Genomic DNA, 6,869 nt, shown 5'->3' on the forward strand with positions numbered 1-6,869 from the left:
AGAGGAATGCAGCTGCCAATATAATGCCCTGGAGAGTGTTTACAGTGAGGGTGGCTCCCCCCTGACTCAGGCAGCAGCAGTTTTGACACTTAGGGGAAGAGAGAGACTGCATTAGTTATGAGACCATTGATCAGTGAGATGGAAATTACATTGCTGAACAAATAAACTGATGTTTTGCGATCCAAGTAGAACAAGTACTTGGAAATGGCAAGCACATGAATGAGGAGGGAGGGACAAACAGCAAGAAATGGCTAAAAGTGAATGGCTGTATTTCCAGAAATCCAGAGAACTGGGTCCGAGTGAGTATGTCTGGGAGAATAATGTATGAGTCTTCAACATTCATTGCCCAAGACTATGCTTCCAGATTAGAAAAATAATGGTATATATTAGCCTTCCACCTTCACCTCCCCTCCTATTCTCTTGCTACTACAGTTCACTCCACAAAAAACACCTTCCGTGTGACATTTGCAGATCCACATAAACTGCTGTGATAGGGCTTGAAATAACCATTGTGTGAAAATGTAGCTATAATTTAAGAATGTTACTCACTCAGAGTTAATGTCTGTAGTTGGCAAGGTGTCAAGAACAGGTAGTGTTCTGTCACCCAGCCTGCTCTACCTGGAAATTATTGGCATCGTTTCCCATGGAAACAAGGACAGCCTGATTGTGCCACTACATCTCTGATAACTTCAGAGCTTCTGGCTTATTTTGACCAAATCGGATGGGGACAAGTATCTCAAAGATAATTTCCTAAATGCTGTGTAAAAGAGATGGTCAAGTAGAGGAGCCAGGCTTGTGAGAAAAGCTGGCCCCTGGACTGTGTTATTAAACAAGAGAGAATCTGCCAAGGAAAGAAACCAAATTAATGCCAAAGTTCTGGATGGGCTTTGATTGCAGCTCATACCAGCTACAGCACCCAGAAGCTGTAAAATTCTGTAAAATCTATTTTTCATTTATCTCATAGGCAATATGAAACATACTCTTGCAAAGTAATCAGCTTAAAAACTAAAGAAGAGGGAAAATATTTGCAACTCACGAAAGTGAGAACAATTCTAAACAAGTTGTATTTGAATATAGACAGTGCTCATATTCTTTACAGTTCTGGTGTAAGCAGGGAACCTAGAGAATTCAAGGAATCCGGAGAGATTGAAAATTATTTTTAAATGACTATAATGGGGCTGAATAAAATTTTAAGCCTGTTCTAGTCAAGCAAGAACACTGCAATAAAGACAATGCATAGAAAATTCATGTGAAAAAAGATATGTAATCAGCAAGTGTGTAAGTACTAAGTGAAAACAGAAACAAATGTAAGAAGAAAGAGTAGATACTTAATGTAAAAATAAAGGTTATCCTAAAACCCTAAGAGGGAGATAGTACTTTCTGCCTGAATAGGTTACCAAAGCTAATGAACTTCACAAAGTAGACTTAAGGAGTGCTTTGGAGAATAGGGGTTCAAGGCTGGGGGAATGCTATCGCTGTGCTAGAATCTGCTGTTATTATTTTGGTGACTAAGAAGGTTATCTTAATCTGTGCAAGGCAATTGGGTAAGATAATACCAAATAAGATACTTAAATATAAGGTAGAAAATTATATCTATTGTCATCAAGCTGGATTTTCTGACTTTGTCCATCATCTCTGTCCTGCATCTGTGGTATTACCCAGCCATTTAGCATCTGATTGACCTAACTAAAACTGAACTAATAAGAGTTGCCAGTATGGTTTTGCTCAGCCAATAATCCTGTCCTCATTTTATTCCATCTTTAGTCCTTATATCGCCTGCTTTGCTATACTCTATTAAGTGTGGCAATTGGCATGTAATCCTAGATATATGCCATTTCTGGCAGGGATGTGGAAAGAGGGGCATGTCCACCCAATTTATTCAAGTTGTGTGACTGTGTGGAGAAAATAAATATACTAGTCTGAAGGCTAGCAGCAAAGGTGAGCAGGAAAAATCTAGTGGCCAGGGCAGCCAGCTTGGGTGGCAGGGAGGCTGGATTCTGGTTTGTACACCCCCACACAATCTTTCCTCTTTCCTAAGAGAGCCTTTGTAGGCACTCCTCCAAGTGGTAGATTTCCTCTTAAGTGAACTCCCCCTTGTTGCTGGGGGAAGAGTAAGCTGGGGTAGGGTGGATTCCTTGGCTCCCTTGGGAATTCCTGCTCCCTGCCCAGGCAGGCCATGTCAAGGGCAAGGAGAAATGCCAGACCCTTTTCTGCAGAAGTCTAGAATGAGCTGTCCTGTCCAGGCCTTAAGGAGCTAATGACCCAGACCCCTGGGTCTCTCACTTTTTACATTATTGGCTACAGTCTGTAGGATCTCACTGTGTTCCACTTGTATGATTTGTACTCACATTGTGTCAGGTGCTCTTCCTCCACAACAAGGAAGCTGTGAGTCCTTACCAGATGCAATTTATGGTGAAAGATGGCAAGTGAGTATCATGGATTAGAAGAAACTGCTTTCTGAGAGAAAAAAATGTATACATTGAAACCAAGAAAAAGAGAAAATCATTACTGCTGAAAGGTTGTGTCTTTGCACAGAAGTAACACTCATTATTGCCATTAATGTTTATTTGGAGAAACTTCTTAAAATCTGGGGCCTAGAGCAAGCACCTTGCTAGAAATCTCTTGGGTGGGGGGAGGGAAGAGAGGTCTGTGGAGGAAGAAATTGTCCACTCAGGGAAGGAGTTCCACTGATGAGAAGAAATTGCCACATGAGCATACTGTAGTGATGTACTCATTGTACTTCTATCTGCAGGAATGTGGTCTGTTACTTAGCTGACAGTGCACAGAGCAATGATCACAGGGTCCTGAGCAAACAGATAATTCTGTATTTCAATATCCTGCCATGTCATATCATCTGGATTTTCTACTGCCAGTTTCTGTAGGTCACTGCTGCACACAGTATCTCCACACAGGAATGGTGTGGTCTATCTAGCTGACCACAGTGCCTGGCTGTCTTTGCTAATTGCTAATCTCCTTTGTTAAAAAGAGGTCAACCAAGACAGCAAAAGCAATGTTCAAAGTCAAGAAGTTGAAGAAAAGCATGGCTAGAAATGTGCTCAAGAAGTCATCTAGACTACCACCGCCTCCTCAAAAGCAGGCCCAGCCCTTCAAAAGTATGCCTCGAAGATAGCTGTCTAGCCTGTTCTTCAAAACTTCCAATGCTAAATACCTACATTTTCTCTTGGTTCCTGTCACATGAGCAAAAGGGACCTGTGGACAACAGGCTGTGGGTGTTTCAATATCACCGTATTCATAATACACAAGTAAGAAACATGCAGCAAGGAGAGGCCTCTCTGCAGGTCCTACACTCTCACTTCTGACTGGGCCAGAACAGCACAGAAGCACCCTGATTAACATGCTAGCCAGTTTACTGTCTCTGCAGACTGTGATAAAAGGCATGAATCAGGCAAGGGCTGTGACAATTCTAGCTGAGCTTTGTTTTCTAGATTAAGCAGTCAAAAAATTGCGTGTCAGAAGGGACACACTAAATTCAGTGGTGCCTCTTACACATTCCTTTAAAAACAAATAGGCGCAATGAAAACATAACAAAATCCAGTTTTGCACTCCAGATAAGCCCTGCTCTCTTTCTCTTGTACTAGCAGATCCAGACAATGGCTTCTACCTTTGAAGTCCTGTTACGCTATTTGGAATAGATCAATGCAAGTGGTAGTGATGTAAACAGTAAGTTAATTCATGACTTAAACTGAAGCAAGCTCTTTCCAGAACTTGTCCTTGTTAGTTTTATATAATGAGATGTTTCATCTTGGTTTCTGTAATCTCTTGGCAGTTATTAGAGTCACTGGAAGAATGAAACGTCAAACCCATGAGCAGGATCATAACCTACCCTGACCTTCTCTTTGCCCCAAAGTACATGCTCTTCATTTAACATTCCTGAATTTTCCCAGAAATCTTTATTGTGGTGGCTAACTGTAGTACAATGTCTCCCAAACTCCGTATCTCCAAATGCACTAACTTACGGTTTTCCTGGTATTTGCGAAGCTGCAGTTTTATGAAGAGCTGCTGAATTGATTTGTTGCCTATTTTAAAGTACCGTCCCACTTTTGCAAGCCAAAGGATGCAAATCCTGCTTCAGGCAGCATGTAGTCAGGAAGAGGGCTCCAATGCCTTCAGAAAGCATACAGCCAGCAGGCCTACTCTGGCATATTCATGTAGGTGTTTGTGTGAATCCACTCAAGTGCCACTGTCACCATATCCCTCGGGGATCTTGCTGGTAGGGAACCCTAGGACAAGGCTGTGGCTCACTGCACACAGATGGCTGGGGACTCCCCCATCAGATTTCAGTGATACCTTCCAGTATGTTAGAAACACAAAGGATCAGGCATGAAGTCAAGAGAAGCAGGCTATAACAGTATTACTGTGATTCCTTCTACAAGATCATGAAAGAATAAAGATTGTGTCAAAATGCTGCAACATTTTAAACCTATATTGGTAGGAAAATGGGACTTGCTCTTGAGTTAGCTCACACACATACACACACACATACAGACAGGATGTTTCAGCCTCTTGGAAGCCCATTCCAGACCATCCAAACATCTCCATTCCTTACTTTGAAATAGCAGTTAACTCCTTTGAGCCAGAAGTCAATAGCCCATGATATTTCCATGGATCCAGATATCACAGTAAAAACACAGAATTAAACTAGATCATCAAGGAAAACCTTCCCTTGATCCATTCAGGAAAACGAAGCAGCTAGTGTTATTAAATTCCTCTATGGCTCTTGTCTGCCAGTTTGTAAACTGCAGCATGATACTAATCTGCAGGAAGTGCATGTTTCTTTTCACACTGTAGGGAAATGCCCTTGTTAGAACAAGGTGCACTTATATGAGTTTTAGGGATAAATAAAGAAGCTTGCACCAGATTTCCACCGCAGGGAGTCTTTACTCAGCTGAGATCAAGAGCAGCAGACTGGGATAGTGGCACATGTGTTCTCCACACGCATGAATGAGAGGAAGGGAGTGCGAGCATTAATAAAACAGAGAATGCCTCATAAAGCACGACATGAGGCATCCAGCAAAGGGGCAGCTACATCTGCTGTCTGTCTAACAAATGCTTGCTTCTTACTTCAGGCTCTGTGTTCATTTTGTGTCATTTCCCAAATTGTGATGGACAGCACTATATATTTCCACTGAGGCAAAGGGATAATTAGACTGGGGAGGGGAGAAGCTGCCACCCTAGAAGCCAGAAAAAAACTGTCTTGTGTTGCCACTACCAGTTTTATTTTGTGTCTGTAGAAAAGGAGAAGTGCTGTACAGAGGGAAATATACAGGCAAGAAAAAAAAAAGGTATCATAATCGATGCTAGTGAGAAAGTTTATGGTGTGTGGTAATCAGAGAAAATTAAAACTACAAGGTGACCAAACAGTCTTGTTCTCTTGCCTCACTGTTCTGTGCTTTTTCCTCAAAACTTCCGATGGTAGTCACCCTTTGTTACCCTGATGTGTGGTTGTCCTCTTCCTCATTTCTTCGATTCTCTCCTCTCTCCCTCTCTCTCTTGATTTCTGCAGCAAATAAAACTGTGGTGTGCTGGTTTCAAGGCTGTAACTGTACAAGCAGTTATTCAATCCATAATTCTCTGCCTGTGCAACCACTGCCAGTGACTGCAGCACCAGAAAATAAATACAGGCAGGAGGGTGGCAGCTGTAATGCAGAGAGAGGAAAAACATACCGGTGGCAATTTGCAGCCACAGTGTTTAACAGCACAGAAATGCCTCTCTCCCCATATACGCTACATCAGTGGCATGTCTATGGGACCTGAAGATACTTTCCCCACAAAAAGGTTTATTCTGGAACAAGAAGCAAAAAAGGCCGCAGTATGGTAAGTGTGGATGTTTTCTGCAGCCATCGTTTTGAAACCAGAACTGGGGTAGGAAGGAAAGGGGTTAACAGATGGCTTCTCAGCACTAGCCAGTGACAGCTAGCCTGACAGCTGCCCTGAGACAGTCCAGATGTCAATGCTGCAGAAACGGTGTGTGGTACTGGAAGCTCAGACCTCCTCACATCTGCCAGCTGCTGTAAATGAATTAAAATGTATAACCCAGTGGTGAAATCTTGGCACTGCTGAAGTCGGTTGCAAACTGCCACTTTCAGTACAGTTATGATTTCACTGGAGATAGGGCTGTACCTAGCAGAGCTTTACAAACAGCACCAAGGGCACTCAGTGCCCAGAGTGACGGGATCCACAGCGGTGCGAGGCAGCAGCCCATTTGGCTCACACACTGCTTCTTCCTCTGCCTCGCACTGAACAGGCAAAGAATAAGAAATTTTGTTGTAACCTGTAATGGAAAACCTATTCATAAGTAATGCTCTTTGCTTGTGCTTAAAGATAAAGGTGACATATATCTTGCAAGAGGGACCAGCTTCTGTGGAGAGATTATGCTGTCTTAATATTGCACGTTGCTATCATTTATTTGAGGGACAAGTCCTCCTTTGGACCCTGTTAAGCTGGCTTCATACACACCTTGTAGCAATGCGTTCCATAATCTAATTGTACAGTGTGAGAATTTGTTGATTTTTTATGACTGCGAAATCTTTCAATTAATTATTTGTGTACTGGGGGAAGAGAGAGTGCCACTACTCAAGAGCGGTCTATCGTCAGGCTGTAAAACATTGTTTTCTAGCTGACTGTTATCTTTGATAAAGAAGACTAATTAATACACTTAAAAATGTAATGTGTTATCTTGCTCTGTAATTAAATGCAAGGATTAGGTTCTTTTATATTGCTCAATGGCTTTTTTCCAGTGAGACTTAATATTTGAAGAAGTAAGTAATTCTTACAATTTTAATTAATCATTGCTTTTTTCTTGTGTTCCTTCTTATTTAGCATTAGAAGTTGTATTATTTGTTAATACT

This window comes from Dromaius novaehollandiae, chromosome Z (genome assembly GCF_036370855.1).
Source record: "Dromaius novaehollandiae isolate bDroNov1 chromosome Z, bDroNov1.hap1, whole genome shotgun sequence".
Lineage (NCBI taxonomy): Eukaryota > Metazoa > Chordata > Aves > Casuariiformes > Dromaiidae > Dromaius > Dromaius novaehollandiae.